Below are 19979 nucleotides of genomic sequence, written 5' to 3'. Positions count from 1 at the left end.
AACAAGAATAATATGGGAAAGACCAGCCCTCATGATTCAATGACCTCCCTCTGGATCCCTCACACTACACGTGGGAATTCTGGGAGATACAATTCAAGTTGAGATTTGGGTGGAGACACAGCCAAACCACGTCATATCATAATGTAAAATTGCACTCAATACTACTCGGCCTGCTCTCAAGGACAATATATCAAAATATATGGCATGTTTCAGTTTATTTAGCATCACAAAACTCTAAAATTGCACTTACTTCTAGAAACCTGGAATAATAATATAAATGCCAGCTCATAGGTAGATATACAGCTACATATGACAATTTTCTAAATGTCAGTCTAACCACTTTTTAATTCTATATTTTCAATGTTTTTCCTCCTCTTGAAACTCACTCACTCTTTTTTATTTTTTATTTCAATAGGTTTTTGGGGAACATGTGGTATTTGGTCACATAAATAAATTATTTAGTGGTGATTTGTGACATTTTGCTGCACCTATCTCCCAAGCAGTATACACTTTACCCAATGCATAATCTTTTATCCCTCACTCTGCTCCCATGCTTTCCCCCTAGTCCCTAAAGTCCATTGTATTATTCTTGTGATTCTGTATCCTCATAGCTTAGCTCCCATTTATGAGTAAAAATAGATGATATTTGGTTTTCCATTCCTGAGTTATTTCACTTAGAATAATAGTCTCCAATTCCATCCATTATTGTGAGTGGCATTATTTCATTCCTTTTTATGACCGAGTAGTATTCCATGGAGTATATGTATATATACCAGGTTTTCTTTTCTTTCTTTCTTTCTTTTTTTTTTTTTTTTTGAGACAGAGTCTCGTTCTGTCGTCCAGGCTGGAGTGCAGTGGCGTGATCTCAGCTCACTGCAAGCTCGGCCTCCCGGGTTCACACCATTCTCCTGCCTCAGCCTCCTGAGCAGCTGGGACTACAGGTGCCCACCACCACACCCGGCTAATTTTTTCATATTTTTAGTAGAGATGGGGTTTCACCATGTTAGCCAGGATGGTCTTGATCTCCTGATGTCATGATCCACCCGCCTCAACCTCTGAAAGTGCTGGGATTACAGGCGTGAGCCACCGCACCCAGCCCCAGATTTTCTTTATCCCCTCTCTGATGGATGGGTATTTGAGCTGGTTCCATACTTTTGCAATTGCAAATTGTGCTGCTGTAAACATGCGTGTGCAAGTGTTTTGTTCATATAATGACTTATTTTCCTCGAAGTAGATAACTAGTATTGGGACTGCTGGATCAAATGTAGCCAACTGATCTTCAATAAAGCAAACAGAAACAAAGTGGGGAAAGGACACCCTATTCAACAAATGGTCCTGGGATAATTAGCAAGCCACATGTAGAAGAATGAAACTGGATCCTCATCTCTCACCTTACACAAAAATCAACTTAAGATGGAAGACTTAAAGACCTGAAACAATAAAAATTCTAGAAGATAACGTTGGAAAAACCCTCGTAGACACTGGTGTAGGCAAAAGGCTTTATAACCAAGAACCAAAAGACAAATGCAACAAAAACAAAGATAAATAGATGGGACTTAATTAAACTAAAAAGCTTCTGCAGAGCAAAATAAACCATCAGCAGAGTTAACAGACAACCCACAGAGTGGGGAAAAATCTTCAGAATCTATACATCCAACAAAGGACTAATATGCAGAATTTACAAAGAACTCAAATCAGCAAGAACAAAGCGAACAATCCCATCAAAAAGTGGGCTAAAGACATAAATAGACAATTCTCAAAAGAAGAAATGGCCAACAAGCATGGAAAAATGCTCAACATCACTAATTATCAGGGAAATGAAAATCAAAACCACAATGAAATACCACCTTACTCCTGCAAGAATGGCCATAATCAAAAAAATAAAAAAAAAATAGATGTTGGTGTGGATGTGGTAAAAAGGGAACACTTTTATACTGTTGGTGGAAATGTAAACTAGTACAAGCACTATGGAAAACTGTGGAGATTCCTTAAAGAGATGACATTTGAATAAGAACTTGAGGTGAAAGTAGAAAATGTATAGCAATCTGGCAGAAGAGTGTTCCAAGAATATGGAACAGCCTGTGTGATGACTCTGAGGCAAGGATGTGCCTATCATGAGCAAGCAAGAAGAATGAGGCCAGTGTTCCTAAAACAGAATGAGCGAGGAGGACAAATAATAGGTGATGAGGTCAGAGGTAATTAGGGACCAGATACCATGGCCTTGAAGGTTGTAGTAAAAACTTTAACTTTTATTTTGGTAAGAGGAGTGAGGTAATCTAGCTTAACATTTTAAAGTATCAAGCAGTTGCTGTGTGGAGAATAGATTGTAGTAGGACAAATATACCCGCAGGAAGACCAGTTAGGAATCTAATGCAGTAACCCAGGTGAGAGGTGAGGATGCCTTGGTCAGAGTTGCTAGCAGTAGAAGCAGTGAGAAGTGGTAAGAGTCTATATATATTTTAAAGATAGAGCCAAAAGCATCTTTTGTCTGTGGAGATGGAGAGACCTTAAGAATGACTCCAAAGATTTTAACCTCAGCACCTGGATGGATAGAGTTGTCATTACTTGAGATAGAAGAGAGCATGTGTATAATACATTTTCGTAAAGCACAGGAAATTCTGGTACATGCAGATCGACATGAGTTTTAAGCATTCCACTGGAAATAATGAGTCAGCACTGGCTACACAAGTCTGGATTTCAGAAGAAAAAGGCTTTTTGGCTAGAAATGCAATTTTGGAAATTGTTGACATATATAGCATTCTAAAATTTTGTGGACAGATGTCAGGACTTAGGCGTACGGCATACCAGCCCTTAGAGTTCAGTTTGATGCAGTAAAATCAGCAAACGGAACTGAGAAGGAGGACTAACATAGGGTAGGAGGAGTAAGTAAAACTAGAAATGAAAATCTCTGAAGGAAGAGAGAATGATGAAATGTGCCGAATGGGGTCTGTTTGATATAAAATAAGAGGGAGATGAATTAGAGTAAATACAGACAGGTCCTTCAAAGAATTATAAATGGGTAAGAAATGTGCCAGTAAATAGAACAGAAAGTGTAAGAAAAGGAAGAAGGCTCGTGTTTGTTTGTTTTGAGAAGAAATAATATATTTATGTACTCTTGGGAATGATCTGTTAGTGAAAACAAATAGTAAATGAGAAAGAGAATGTGGAGCAAAGTCCTTGAGTGAGTGTCCTAGTGCTTAATTGAGGCGAGTCCAAGTAGAGAGGCAAAGATTAATGTAGATCCTTACAGATAGTGTTGGGATGGGTGGCAATTCTCTTCTGACTGTTTCAATTTTCTCAGTGCCGAAGGAGATTAAATTTCAGACTGTACATACATGTATACATTTAACACATTGAGCATGTTTTGTGTGCTGAATACTATCATAGGCCTTGAGGTGACTATGTCATCAGATGTTCTTGCCCTCAGAAAATTTGCACTCTAATGAAGATGTACAATTAAACCTAAAAAAATTGTAAATGTTATGAGAAATGTTTGGTTTCTATGGAAGTACACAAAAAGGGCATTTAATTCACTTGACCATGGGTGGCACTAGAGAAATTTTCCCTCACAAAGTAATCTCTAAGTTGAAATGTGACTATTGAATAGTGGTAGAGAAGCTATAAATGGTACTTCAGATAGAAGGAATAGTGAATGGAAAGGCTGAAATGTGAGAGCTAATATGGCAGTTAAAGGAAATGGCAATGATGGTAAAAGTAAAAAGGTTGATGGAAAGAGTAACTGAGGTTGAAAGACTGGCAGGGGCAAGATTATGTATCCATGTAGAAGAGTTTGAAATTTCTCCTTTGAACATTTGGAAGGAACTTAAACAGTGAGAAGTTATGGACAGATTTGCATTTACACTCTAGAAAGAGCCTTGGCTCAAGTGTGACAAATGGAATGGGGTGAATTGAGGGGAAGTCAAGGAGAGCAGGTGAGAGACTATTTCAGTAGACAAGGTGAGAGGCGGTGTGTTGGAAGACTAGTAGTCACGGTGTTGCAGGAAAGTGGGTCCACTCGAGCATATTCAGGAAGAAGAATCAAGTGGGTTTGAATGTGGATGATTGAGTGAAGAAAATCAAGCGTCACTAAGCATATGGCTTCGTGGTAACTTTAAATGAAATAAGATAACAGAGGTTTTTGGGGAAAAGTGCTGGATTAAACTTTTGACAATGCTATGTGATGCCCAAGTGGAGTTTTTGAAAGAGACAGAAATGAATCTAAAATTCAAGGAAAGTTGTTTGATTTAAATTATAAATTTGATAGTCATCGGCATAGCTATTATTCAGTTTCTAACCAACTGCAAAGAAAAAAATAAAAACTTCGAAGAACAAATAGGCCAACAAATTGACATTCAGGTCACTGTTAACTTTTCTTATCACTAAGCCTGAGGCCATTGTCCTTTTATTCAGGTTTTCCTTTGTTCTTTAGAGGGTGAATTAGCATGTTCTTGTTATGTTTCCATATAGAATTCTCATGCATTTTGAAGTGAAAGGGTTATAAATGTCATATATATTTTTCCTTGGCATTTTTATTTTCTTCGAATAAGGAACATTTCACTATAAAGCATTTATAACAAACCTGATTTTGTAGGTCATATTCTCCAGCTACTAATTTTCCATAAAAATTTGCTTGAGGGAAAAAAAAGGAAAAACACTTTTTATTAGGATTTGAGCTAAACTGAGTTAGCTTGTTCATGGTCAAGAAGTCATTTATTGCTGATATGGCCTCTGCTGCTGAAGGTCTTTCTCTGTAAATCTAGCACATCCTGTGAAAGGTTAATGCTGCAGTTTAGCAGCCAATTCTATCCAAAGTGTAGTGAAAATTAGCATACCTTTTTTTTACTTAGTTTTGTGTATGCATATCAAGAGTCTTTTTAAAATTCAGACTCGAAATAATCCAACATTAAATAAATAAATAAAAATAATTGATTGTGTCATGCATTATGCTGGAGTTTTATATTCCTAAACTTATTTAAGGTTCTCAATCATACTTTCCAATTGGTATTGTTATATTTAATAATGTAAATGAAGAAAATGGGTGCCTGAAAGGTAGGTCTTTCTCCAGAAGTGACAAATAAGTCATAATTCCCAAGTCCAAAACATCAAAAAAAAAAAAAAGCAAAACATTATGGATAAATAATAAATACTCTAGGAAGTCTTGAACATTCGTCATTGTGCGAGCAGAGGGTCATTGAGAACTGGCTCTGAGAATCCCAAGAATTTTTCTTGCTGTCCTTTTGTTTATTGTCATTGTGTGCATTTCCCTGATGCTTCGGAAATAATTTGGAGCCTTTACAGTGAAAGATGAGATCTTTATTGTGACAGAACAACAATCTAATTTATCTCTGACATGGTTCCCCCTTTACCCAGCATAAACCGAGTGCCAGCTTAATGATGTCATTCCCTATAATGTAGAATATCAAACAAGGAAGAAGTCATTTGGGGTCTGCACTGGGGAAAATAATGAACCATGTCTTTCAGTTTCTTGTGAGCAACACTGCAAAGGTTCTTAAATTTATCCCTAGGGTTTCTAAAAGGTAGAGATTGAGTATTGCACAGAACTAGTGTAACTAGCCTCACAGGATCATTCTAAAGATAAAATGAGATAATTTGAGTAATGAGATCTAGCATAGTGACTTGAACTTAATATAGGATTTTCTTATTTTTTTCTTTCTATTTTTTCTGTTTCTAGGTTGATTACTTCAGGCTAGAAAAATACCTTTGAATTTTGAAAGAAAATCTCTGTGTGTGTGTGTGTGTGTGTGTGTGTGTGTGTGTGTGTGTGTGTGTGTGTGTTTTGCAACTTTGGCTCTCCAAAAGGAAAAGTATAAAATTTTCTAGTTTCAGTTTTCTATACCCTAAGATTTAATTTCATCTAGGCCTGGAAAGAATAAAGCAACCTTTCAAATCCGCTGAAGTCAAAAGATTAAAATATCTGTGCTAAAAATACATAAGCAAAAACAGCAACAACCACAATATTCTAATGAAATGTAATAAGTATAAAATAAACTTATATAAAATAAAAAAAGATAAAACAATAGAAAGGAATAAGCTAACAGAAGCTTTAAGCAATGTTACCCAATAAGAGTTTTGAAGGAATTTTGGAATTTTCAGGAGTTTATATGAAAAAGTGTAAGTTTGGGAAAGGGAAAATTATGGACAGATACCGAAGGCATAAACCATGTAGCATGTTTGGGAAGCTTCACAGAATTTGGCACTGGTGAAATAAAAGGGACAAAATTCTACATTGAGGCTGAGTTCTGATTGTGGTCTACCTTCTATGCAAAGGAACTGGACTTTTCCCTCAGAACAAGGAGAGCCTTTGGAGAGCTGTAATCATAGGAATGCCAGAATCTGGCCTAGACTTAAAGATTAATTTTGGGTCAGGATAGAGTTGCTCAAATTCAAAGCCAAGTTTTATTGTTGACTCCTTTCCACCCCTTACAACCTCCCATAGCAAATGAAGACAACAATCTGTTCATTTGACTCATTAAATATATTTTGAAGCTGCCTCTTCCTGTCTATTGCTTATGACACAATCCTGATCTGAGCCACCATCACATGTTACTTGGATGTTTTAACTGGTTTTCTGACTTGTCTCTCAAGAAACCCTTTATCCCCAGATCCAATCTATACAACACCTAAATGTCTTTTTAAACTACAAATCTGATCATGTGACTCCTTTGTTTGAAACCATTCAGTGCCTTCTTCTAACACTTAAAACTGTGCAAAATAATCTACAAGTCCAAGAGAAATCTGGCTACATTCTCTCTTCAGATCTACTCTGTACCACTGACCCCCTGGTTTCCCAAACTCCAGCCCGATTATACTTTGCTCAGCCCTTGGCTCCAACAGTACTAATTCTGCCTAGATGCTATTCCTCCTGATTGGAACACCTCTTCCCAACATCACCTAGCAACATCAACCCTGCCTTCCCTTCAGCTTCAGACTGCTTTTTCCCTACTCCTCATCATGCCTGCAGTTACCTATCCAATGCTTATCTTCCTGGCTCAACTGGAAATATGCAGAGGCCTTGTCTTATTTGCTGGCGAAACCCACATTAATAGCATATCGTGTTGTAGATACTTAATGAACTTCTACCAAACAAATGTGCTGAATAAATGAATAAAGTGACTTGCTGTCACTGTGCTACAAAGCCACAGAAAGCATCATCTCTTGTCCTCAGAGAACTCACAATCCACCTGGTGAGAGAATAATGAACAAAACGTAAGTCGATGTTTTATCCTCCTTCTTAGGGACAAGCAGGTGCCATGGTAACACAGAAGAAAGAGTGAATAAAGAAACATATTTGTGGCAGAGGTGAAATTTGAATTAGTTCTGAGAGGAAGCATTAAAGACACTGTAGTCAAGCTGTCAGAACCTCAGGAAAAGGAAGGAGGCAAGGATGCGTGCAATATAAAATCATGAGTCATTACTGTCCATGGACCCAATAATTACATATTTGAGCATTCGATAGTGACATAAAAAAGCATGGAGAACAGTAATAGGTTTTATTTCCCTGAAGTAGATAGAAGTGTGAATTGTCTGTGCTGTGAAGCTGGTGTGCAGAGTGGTTACTTTGGTAGTGAGTGAGCCCAATTGTCTGCCAAACATCCTTATCGCTTAATGGTATCACGTTTTTAAAATATATTGCCATACACACATTCATAGTTTAATTTACTACATCTGATATGTTGTATATGGTATGTAGATACTCGAATATCTTACAGCATAACTATTAATTTGAAGGAGCCCAATCTAAATGTTAAAATATATATCATGTATACCTAGTAAATATATACATGCTCATATATGTATAGTCATATGCATAGAGTATATAGTAATAAAATAATCCTATTTATCTTATACTACACTAAATATTTTTCACACATTATCTAATATTATTTTCACAATATTCCTCAAGATACTGATGTTCACATACCCATTATACAGATTAGGAAACTAAAGGTTTGATAAACCGTGTCCTTTATCTGAGGGTTAGAATGAGGATTTTAACTCATGTTTTCCAGCTCCATAGCACATTCCCTAATATGATACACTGCCAAAATAAATACATTTGATATTTAATTATACAATAGAAATGAGGAAAAGTGTTAAGGTTTTTCAGTGCAATAAATGAGAGAGGCAATATTCTTATGGCATAGTTATGGCAGATAATGATAATGGTCCTTAAGATTCAAAGGCAACCTCCTTCATGTGTGTTGAGTTTGATGGTTTTACTTTCAGCAGGAAGCACAGCCTGCATGACTAAGCTTTCCCACTGCTGAGATTAATTTCAGGTATCAGAGGTGTACTGGTGTGCACTGATGGCTGGATCTAATGCTCCTGGAGGCACACCTATTCCTCATATCATGATCAGTCTTTTCTATGTGTAAAATAGATTAAGCTTCCTTGGTATTGTCTTATAAAATATATTACAGAGAACTTAAAGTGAATTTGCCTTGTATTGTACAATAAAGGAAAAAAGCCAGATGAGAGTATTTGCAAATATGCATATTCTTTTCATGTTTGAGGTTTTATTCTTTGATTTAAAAAACATTAAAACATCTGTCCCACTCTAGGCCGTTTATATAAGTTGATTCATCCTTGCAGATCAGAAGGCCAGTGATAATAGCAAAAGTAGAGGGATGTTTAAGACTTTCCTAGTAACTTTGCAGCTCTCTTCTCTATATCTCTTATTCTTTGCTTTTCTACATATACATTTCCATTGGTCCACTGCTCCCATTTAGCTCATGAGACATCCTGTCGGACCTGTGATCTGACTGGTCCCTAGGTTAAGTGTACTGAAAGTTTTAGAGAAGGGCTTCACCACAGAACACTTCTAGACTTAGTCTGACTGCCTATCCTGATGTTCTTCCCATCAGTGTGGGCAGATTTAACATATTAATGATGCTTGGTGCTAGGGATTGTGGGAATAAAAGAACTCACCTACATGAGATGAGGCAGAGCTTGTTTAGTCACTTATTTTATCAGAGCTTTCTAAAGTAAGGGAATCAGCCATCATCACTGTGTTAGCTAGAAACTCATAGGTAGGCAGGGCAGTGGAAAACATCATAGTGAACAGAAGAGAAGGGTTCAAGTATGCTTTGATTTGAGGTGGTTGGCATGAAGAAGCTGCAGTTGTGCTAACTAGAAGCAGGGCGTCCCCTGTAATTGGTTTGGGGAGCATATTGGCTTTTTCTGGTTGGTCCTGAGGTGGAAACAAAAATAAGGGAAGCTGTAGTCATTGAATAAATCCTATCTGTTCTGGGTCAATTGCTGCAGAGCTTTTGGTTTGGTTTCCTGGGGCTGATTGCTGCTGAGATTAGGGATAAGAGTACAGAGGTGATATTAGTTGGAAAGGGGAACCTTTATGGGGAAGAATCAAGATTCAGCCATCCCTGAGTTTAAAGGATTAGTAGAAGTTTGCCAAATACCCAAACAAGGAAAGTGTGTCACAGAGAGAACAGCAGGCACAGAAGTGTGAAACAACAAGGCATGTGAAAGGGGCCTGACTATATTTTGGAGTTTTGAGAATATGACTAGAGCCAAGTCCCACAGAGCCTTATACACAAGGCAAAGGAGTTCAGTTAACCCTAAAATGAATAAGGATCTAAAAGGAATTCACAGCCCAGGAGTAGTGCTGTCAAGCTTGCTAAGTGACAAAATATGCTGGACAGGGGGTAGCTATTTATGAAAAACGCCTTGGGGTATCTAGGACTCAATGACTAGAGAAACAGTCAAGCCAAGGTCAGTAACAAGATATTGAGATGAACAATACCAACTCAGGTAAAGAGAGGATTATAGGAGTATTGGAAACAAGATTTAAATTCGGGACATAGACAAGTCACGTGAGGTAGCAGCGCACAGAAACAAGAACAAGAAAGGCAAGTTAGGCTGGTTCAGCTCCAGAAGTCAACATCTTGCCCTCATGAGGCTATTTGAAAAGGACTCAATATGAACCATTCTGCTCATAGTGGTCAACATCTTTAAAGTGCTGCTAAGCACCTGACGTGTGAGGCTGAATTGGATGCATACTTTGAGTACGTAAAACTCTTTGCAAAGATAATTGCAATTGTCCTGTTTCTATAATTAGTATTTATAATTACAACACAAGAAATCAGTGTCCAGAGATAAATACATGATAAACAATCTTAAAATGTTTAATCCAGTAGTTTTAGATGAGAATTTCTTTTAGCTAGTGACCCCAGATGTCACGCTTTAGAACAGGGGTTTGGAAACTATGGCCCCCAGGCAAAATCAGGCATGCAGCATTTTTGAGAAGGTCTGTTGGAACACAGCCATATCCACTTATTTATGTGTTGTTTATAGCTACTTTCATACCACAACAGCAGGGCTGAATCACTGCAACAGAAATTGTATAGTCTGTAAAGGCTAAAATATTTGCTATCTGGGGTTTTTTTTTCTTCCCTCTAGATGGAGTCTTGCTTTGTTACCAAGGCTGGAGTGTAGTGGTGTGATCTCGGCTCACTGCAACCTCCGCCTCCCGGATTCAAGCAGTTCTCCTGCCTCAGCCTCCAGAATAGCTGGGATTACAGGCACCAGCCACCATGCCCGGCTAATTTTTGTATTTTTAGTAGAAAAGGAGTTTCACCATGTTGGCCAGGTTGGTCTCAATCTCCTGACCTCGTGATGCACCTGGCTTGGTCTCCCAAAGTGCTGGGATTACAGGCGTGAGCCACTGCGCCTGGCCTGCTATCTGGCATTTCACAGAAAAAGTTTCCCAGCCTTTGACTTAGAACCCAGGGCAAATGGAACAAAATGTATTCGAATTACTTGACATGAAAATAAACATAATACATGAATCCTATCTATTGTGCATAATCTTCATAGGAGGTAATATCAGTCCCACGGTGTAGAAGAGGAAGGGAAGGCTCAGAGAGGTTAAGTAATATTTTGAGCAGAATATAACAAATATCCAAAGTATGATTTTGACTTATGTCTAACTAGCTTCAAAATCTTTCTACTTTGTCAGATTCTCCCAGTTGTAACTTGCTATTTAATTTAGCAAACATTGAATATTTACTTCCCCAGTACCTGGTAAGTCACTGAGGTAGGTTCTATAGAGGTAAACTTGCCTTCAAGAAACTAAAATCTAGTGAAAGAACCAGAGAACTAGATAAACATGGCAAAGCATGAACAAAGGCAGGCCATATAGGTTAATCGAGTGTAGAAGTTAAGAACCTGCCTGTCTTGAAGTCCTAGATCTACTACAGGTAAGCTGGGCAACAAATCTAGTTATGGAATCTTTCTGTCATGCAACTTTCATGTCCATTTGGAAAAGATGATAGTTACTTGTCTTATGAAGATTGTGAGGAATAATGCATTATTTTATTCAATGTATACTACTGAGCATCTACTAGATACTCAAGTATGTCTTGATTTGTATCTAAATTTGTATGCTATAAAATCATATAGAAAATGAAGAGTCATTATCTAATTTTAAGTAGGAAAAATGTGAATCGATACTAATACTAAAAACTAGTAATTTACTCAATGCCAGGAAATGTTACCAGTGTTTTACGTTTTCAGAAAACAATTATGAGATAATTATGAAGAAAACAATTCTTCACTTTTCAAGAAAGAAAACCAAGGCAATGAGAAAGTAAGTAACTGGCCCACCCAAGGTTAGTGGATTTCCTATTCTCGACTTCTAGTCAAACACTATCAAAATTGACAACTAAAGAAATAATGAAATGCAACAAAATGTTTATAGCATTTAAGAGAATAAATTAGTTTCTTAATGTCTAGATTTTATATTAAGTAAAGAGCTTGCAGAAAAAGTAACTGACAGTTGATGATTTTGATTATAATCAGTCAGATTTTTTCCATATTTGAGCAAAAATTGCAATTCACTTATCCAGTGAATTATTTCACCTATCCAGTGCTTTCAGTGTAGATTCGCTGAGTCATGTAACTTATGTCATCTCTTATAAATTGAGATGAAAAATGAAGAAATGATTTCTTTATCTTAAAACAGTTCTATGTTGATAATATAAAAACTGACATGTTCATCTAAAATGTTTGATAAGTTGCATTATACATGATTCATATCTTATGTGTAACTTATATATGATATTTGATTTGGTTTATACACAAAGGAACAAATGTTTCTGTATAAGAAAGTTATTTTGCTTATTATAGAATTTAAAACTAAAATGATTCTTCCACGATGTCCATTTAACAATTTAAATTTAGGAAACATCTGGCATGTTCGATGAGTATTTACTTTGTATAATTGTGTTCGACATTTTAGTGCATTCCCTTTAGCAGTTTATTTCAGCAACCAACGCATGTGAACTTGCTTCTTGCTAAACGTTTATTTTAGCAAAGTTTTAGACCTCCAGATTTTAAGAAAAATTGCCCAGGCTGGAGTGTTGTGGCATGATCTTGGCTCACTGCAAGCTCCACCTCCCGGGTTCAAGCCATTCTCCTGCCGCAGCCTCCCGAGTAGTTGGGAGTACAGGGACCCGCTACTGCGCCCAGTGAATTGTTTTTCTTGTATCTTTAGTAGAGACAGGGTTTCACCATGTTAGCCAGGATGGTCGTCATCTCCTGGTCTGGTGATCTGCCTGCCTCGGCCTTCCAAAGTGCTGATATTACAGGCGTGGGGCCACAGTGCCCGGCCAAAAGTGTGGTTTTGTAAACTCTGAAGACACAAATGTACCACTGAGAACCCAAAGAAAATTGGACTGTTTAGTGATTTGATGTCTGAAAAATAAAATTCTTTAGTTTCCTTTCATTTTTCCTCAGAGAATATAAACTGTGTTGTGATGTCAAACTCATTCTAAGTTTTGATGCCCATGGGCAAATTGTTTGCTCTAATTAAAACAAAATGAAGACAAATCTCTTAAACGTAAATCTTTGATGGTGTTGGGAAATGTAGCTTCATGTTTTTAAAGTCTTCCCAGAAGTCGAAATGCCTCTCAATCTTGTAACTCTACTTTTTATAGCTACCTAAAATAATTATTAAGGCATATTTGATATACTGAAATCAATTTATGTTTGTGTTTTGTTTAATAATTGGGATCCGTGGGACCATTTGCTGTAAATATCCTATATTTTTAAAATATAGGATTTTTTTAAAAAAAACTTTGTTTAAAGATATGCGGAAAAATATTTATACTTAAAAATATAAACTCTATTAACAAAAATTGTTCAACAAATCTCTATTAATTCAATACATTGTATGCTTAATTTTCGCAGTCAATTTTTCCTTTTCTTCTCTTTAATGATGTGATGTTATTCAATGTCTTCTGAAAACTTGAGCATAGGAAGTTGAAAGTGTATAAAGTAAAACAAACTGTAAGGAGAGAATTTAGAATGCTAATTTTTGAAGGGGAAATATAAATTTTACAACTCTTAGTTTGCATTTTAAATTTATGTTATTACCTGTATTTAAGTATTTAAGTTGATTTTCACCAGTGTGTTATGTGTTTGTTTTGTTGTAAAAGAAATACCTAATACTGGGTCATTTATAGAGAAAATAGATTTATTTGGCCATTGGTTCTGCAGATTGTACACAATGCATAGTGCCAGCAACTGCTTGTGGTGAAGGCCTCAGTAAGATTCCAGTCATGGCAGAATTTGAAGGGGAGCCAGCATGTCATTGGGCAAGAGAGGGAGCAAGAGAGAAAGGGAAGGTGCCACATTCTTTTAAACAACTAGATCTCCTGTAAACTCTTTACCACTCATTACCCAAGGGAGAGAATCAAGCCATTCATGAGGGATTTGCTCCTGTGACCTAATACCTCCCACAAGGCCCCACATCCAACAATACAGGTCACATTTTAATATGAGATTTGGAGGGGATAAAACATCCAAACCATATCAACTGTTCACTGCTAACCACTAAATCAAAGCGTTACTTTTTTACAGACAATGTATTATTTTTTTCTTCATTCAAAAGAAAAATACTTGATTGGACCTTATGAGGAGAAAATGTGAATCTCTTACAGTTTTTAATTAAATAAAATAATTTGAGGCTATTTTTATAAATTAAGGCCATCAAGAAGGACTCTAGACTCTGAAAAGATTCCAGACATTTTCTATAAACATATTTTTATATATCTTTATATTTATTTATTTATATGTTTATACATATGTTTTTATACACACACATATATATATACACATATACATACATACATACATACATACGTGTGTTTGTGTGTGTGTGTGTGTGTGTGTGTGTAGTTATTTTCATAGTAGATTTACACCACTGCCATCTGGGAGTAATTCCCTTATTCAATACAGAAGGATTTCTCATCCTTCTAAATATTTTCTTCTAGCTCACAGTGCCTGTGGCCAAAAACAAGAGATTTTAAAACAACAAAAACAAAAAATTCTGCATCCCCATATGGGTTAGCTTTCTTTTCTAGTCTTTTTACTTGAGTTAAAATATTTCCTTTGAATTTAGACTGACAAAGATATTGAAGGACATCTAATGTCATTTAGAGCACTGCTCCTGTGCTCTTGTTCAGTAGTTCCTCAAGTGGAGGTGATTGGAGATACTAGAAGAAAGGAATAAACTAGGGTAGCTCATATCACCCATTCCGTGTTTTTTCTCTTTAGGATGTCCCAGCCTGAAGTGAAATTGAATTCTGTTCTGCCTCTGCTGTGCTGTAAATTTAGCAATAAAGTTGCTGTTCCATGTGTGACCGAGTAGGTAAGGGTGCCCTGTAATGGAGTGTAGTGTAGGAAAATCCCTGTTGCTAAGCACCGCGCCAACAACACCATGAACTACAAAGCTCACATGTTTATTTCATTATGCTTTACTTCTATGTCTATCTTGAATTGCTCAGTATTCAGAGAAAACACAAAGGTAAGTTGTTAACATTCTTCATTGCAACAAATTTTTTAGAACTAATTCTATATTGAGGAATGTCTTCAATTTTAACCAAAACCCTTTGATAAATTACAGAGTTGCTGAATTTATCTAGATCTAAATCTTAAACTGTATCTATCATATAGATTTATATGATTTATCAAGGACTATTATCAGGGATGTATACTTGAATCCTTTTACAATTTTCATAATGCAACCAGAAAGTGACCCTTGAGATCCTTGAGAGTGATTATATAAACATACCTCGATTTGGTGTCTCCAGCCTAATTATCACAGTTAAAATTTTGGTATCAAAATGGAACAAAGATAATAAGACTTGTAAAGCAGCAGACCTTACAAAATGTTAAAAACAATTTTATTTACATAGTGCATCCACACAGACCTAATTATATGTATTAAACCTAATGTTTAACATTATTAGCAAGTCAGAGAATTTAGAAAAATCAGTTAGACATAATTTTAGATAAAATAAGTATTAATATTAGTCATTAATATTAATCCCTGTATGATTAAATGACTCTATATGAAAATAACTGTCTTTGAATTATTTTCAGCTCACAAATTTTTAATGAAAGGAGATGGTGGCTGGGCGCATTGGCTTATGCCTGTAATGACAGCTCTTTGGGAGGCCAAAGTGGGCGGATCACTTGAGGTCAGGAGTTCGAGACCAGCCTGGCCAACATGGTGAAACTCTCTCTCTACTAAAAATATAAAAATTAGCTGGTCCTTGTGGTGGATGCCTGTAATCCCAGCTACTCAGGAGGCTGAGGCATAGAATCACTTGAACAGGGGAAGCGGAGGTTGCAGTGAGCCGAGATCATGCTACTTCATTCCAACCTTGGTGACAGATCAAAACTCTGTCTCAAAAAAATAAATTAGGAGATGGTGTGTAATCAATATTTTGGGTCCCTCTTGTTAGCTAATATGTTTAAGCCTAGGTCAAGATAGAAACTGACCCAGATTATTAGCATGTTTCAGTGCATAATACTTTAAAATAATTCAACACTGACACATAATACTATACTATTCCACTTAGATATAAACAGATGGTAAGAGAAATCTCATGTTCTTATCCTGGCATGGTGGCTCACACCTGTAATCCTAGCACTTTGGGAAGCCAAGTTGGGAGGATCCCTTGAGCCCAGGAGTTTGAAACCAGACTGGGTAACATAGTGAGACCTATCTCTACAGAAAATTTAAAAACTAGCTGGGCGTTGTGGCAAGCACCTTAGTCCTAGCCACTGGGGTTGTTGAGGTGAGAGAATTGCTTTTCCCAGGAGTTCAAGGCTACAGTGAGCTATGATCACATCACTGCACCCCAGCCTGGGTGATACAGTGAGACCCTGTCTCTTAAATAAACAAAAAATAATCCCAGAACTCTAATGTTCTTATAGGACTTTTAATAATTAGCCGGGCATGGTGGCGCATGCCTATAGTCCCAGCTACTTGGAAGGCTGAGACACGAGAATCGCTTGAGCCTGGGAGGCAGAGATTTCAGTGAGCCGAGATCATGCCACTGTGCTCCAGCCTGGATGATAGAGCGAAACTCTGTCTGAAAATAAATGAATGAATGAATGAATGTATAATGAAAGTTTTAACTTAACAAATTTTATTCATGCCTCACATTGATGAAATTATAAGAACTAATAATACTAATATACATATATTTTACAAAAAAGTTTTTTTTAAAATTAAATCCTTATGATATACGAAGTTATTTATTTATTTATTTATTTATTTATTTATTTATTTATTTATTTTGAGATGGAGTGTTGCTGTCACCAGGCTGGAGTGCAGTGGTGTGATCTTGGCTCGCTGCAACTTCTGCCTCCTGGGTTCAAGCGATTCTCCTGCCTCAGCCTCCTTACAGGCGTGTGTCACCACGCCCAGCTAATATTTGTGTTTTTAGTACACATGGGGTTTCACCATGTTGGCCAGGATGGTCTTGATCTCTTGACCTCGTGATCCACCTGCCTCAGCCTCCCAAAGTGCTGGGATTACAGGTATGAACCACCACACTCGGCTGCAAGGTGACTTAAATTAATCAACAATTTAATCTTAATGCACAATTTTTGTCATTTGTAATATTTTCCAATAGCTTATCTGAAATCGTTAGGATCAGATTTCAAACTAAGATTTCAAAGTCAGATTTCTTTGAAATCACAATTCAAAAATATTTAGATTTTAGAAAGGTAATGTGATAAATATACTGCATATTATGGAATATCCCTAGTGGCAAATCATATGAATAATCACATGAACTGGGATCAGTAAAGACTACCCCTGGCTGGGTGCAGTGGCTCACACCTGTAATCCTAGCACTTTGGGAGGTTGAGGTGGGTGGATCACCTGAGGTCAGGAATTTGAGACCTGCCTGGCCAACATGGTGAAACTTTGTCTCTATTAACAATTAGCTGAGTGTGGTGGCAGGTGCCTTAATCCCAGCTACACGGGAGGCTGAGGCAAGAGAATTGCTTGAACCCACGAGGTGGAGGTTGCACTGAGCCGAGATTGTGCCATTGCACTCCAGCCTGGGCAACAGAGCAAAAACTCCGTCTAAAAAAATAAGACTATAAATACCCCTACATCAGCATAGATCAGATTTTATCAAACTTATGTTTAGGTATTCATAAATGTTGAATTTTGTAATTCCATATGAAGAATTGTAGATCTGCATATATTTTCAAATACTAATAGTTATAATTCCATAGTTTATAAGTCCAATTTTTGGTTATTTTCATTATTAATACTTTTCCATTCATCTACCCTTTCTAAGAGAGAATACAATATGTTTCTTTCTTTCTTTTTTTTTTTTTTTGAGATGGGTTCTCGCTTTGTCCTCCAGGCTAGAGTGCAGTGGCACAATCCTGGCTCAGTGCAACCTCCAGCTCCCAGGTTCAAGCAATTCTCCTGCCTCAGCCTACTAAGTAGCTGGGACTACAAGCACATGCACCACGCCCAGATAATTTTTGTATTTTTAGTAGAGACCGGGTTTCATCATGTTGGCCAGGCTGGTCTAGAACTACTGACCTCAAGTGATCCACCGCCTCCGCTTCCCAGAGTGATGGGATTACAGGCACGAGCCACCGCACCTGGCCAAGAAGACAATTTGTTTCTAAGTTGATAGTCTATCATTTATCCACATTTCTATGATGAATTTAAGTAATTTCTAATTTCTCCCTATTGAAAATAATGATGGAACCAATAATTTCATTTATGTATATTTTTGTTCATTTGAACAATTTCCTTAGAATAAATTCCAAAGCATAAGCCAGTAGATCAAAGAGAATTAAATCCTTTTATTTTTAAAAACATATTGGCAGATTTCCTCCAAAAAGCACTATGCTAATTTACAATGCCCCCAGAAAAATATTAGTATGCCTTTTTGGTAGTATTATTAACTGGACCATCGATATTCCTTTCTTATGCCCTTTTAATAGTGTAGGATGGTTCATTTACTCTTTTTTATATTAGCATTTCTTTAATCGCTACTAGTGAAAAGAACATAGTCCCATGTATACATGTATGTGTTAAAAGTGCATTCATTTTCTTTGTCCTTTTGTTGATCAAGGTCTTAGTGTTGGCCATGTATATTTGAATATGTTTTTAGTTATTAACCCTTCTTCACGTTATCGTTATTTTGGTCATTTTACTGATGCTTAATGGGGAAGAATCAATTTCACTAGGGATAAAAGTCAGAAGAACAGAAATTGTGAGTTCCTTTGTGAAGATCCAAGGACCTTCAAGGACTCCTGAAGAGCCAAGAATAATCATTCCTATTTTTCATCTCCAATGGAAAAGAGAGCGCATTATACCTTTCTAGCCTATTCTGGAATAAATAATTAAATTTTAGTGTAAACTAACAAAGGAAACACTGCAAGTTAATGAAATGTAGTCTCTACAATTTGTTAGACTTTTTATTTTTTATTTTTATTTTTAGTTAGACTTTGTTTTTGAGAAGGAGTCTCTCTCTGTTGCCCAGTCTGGAGTGCAATGGCTTGATCTCCACTCACTGCAACCCCTGCCTCCCAGGTTCAAGTGAGTCTCCCTGCCTCAGCCTCCCTAGTAGCTGAGATTGCAGGTAGGCAGCATCACGCCCGGATATTTTTGGTACAGACAGGGTTTTGCCATGTTGGCCAGGCTGGTCTCCAACTCCTGACTTCAGGTGATCTGCCCGCCTCGGCCTCCCAAAGTGCTGGGATTACAGACCTGAGCCACCGTGCCAGGCCGCAAGCTAATTTTCGTATGTTTAGTAGAAGCTAATTTTTGTATGATTAGTAGAGATAGGGTTTCACTCCATGTTGGCCAAGCTGGTCTCGACCTTGACCTTAGGTGATCCACTGGGCTGGGCCTCTCTAAGTGCTGGGAGTACAGGCCAGAGTCACCGTGCCCAGCCAGCATTTATGTTACTTAAATTGCAAAGTAACTGGCCAGGCAGTGGTGACTCATGCCTGTAATCCCAGCATTTTCAGAGGCCGAGGCAGGTGAATCACCTGAGGTTGGGAGTTTGACACCAGCCCGACCAACATGGAGAAACCCTGTGTCTACTAAAAAAATATACATATGTATATACAAAATTAGCCGGCATGGTGGCACATGCCTGTAATCCCAGCTACTCAGGAGGCTGAGGCAGGAGAATTGCTTGAACCTGGGAGGCGGAGGTTTCAGTGAGCCCATCACACCATTGCCTTGTAGCCTGGGTGACAAAAGAGAAACTCATCTCAAGAAAAAAAAATAAAATAAAATAAAGAAAAGAAAAGAAAAAAGAAATTGGCCAGACACGGTGGCTCAAGCCTGTAATCCCAGCACTTTGGGAGGCTGAGGCGGGCGGATCACGTCAGGAGATCGAGACTATCCTGGCTAACACGGTGAAACCCTGTCTCTACTAAAAATACAAAAAAAATTAGCCAGTCGTGCTGGTAGGCACCTGTAGTCCCAGCTACTCTGGAGGCTGAGGCAGGAGAATGGCGTGAACCCAGGACGCGGAGCTTGCAGGGAGCCGAGAATGCGCCGCTGCACTCCAACCTGGGTGACAGAGCGAAACTCTGCCTCCAAAAAAAAAAAAAAAAAAAAATTACAGTGGGGCACGGTGGCTTATGCTTGTCATGTA

This window comes from Macaca mulatta, chromosome 9 (genome assembly GCF_049350105.2).
Source record: "Macaca mulatta isolate MMU2019108-1 chromosome 9, T2T-MMU8v2.0, whole genome shotgun sequence".
Classification (NCBI taxonomy): Eukaryota; Metazoa; Chordata; class Mammalia; order Primates; family Cercopithecidae; genus Macaca; species Macaca mulatta.
The sequence above is the reverse complement of the archived record's forward strand: the minus strand, read 5'-3'. Positions refer to the sequence as shown.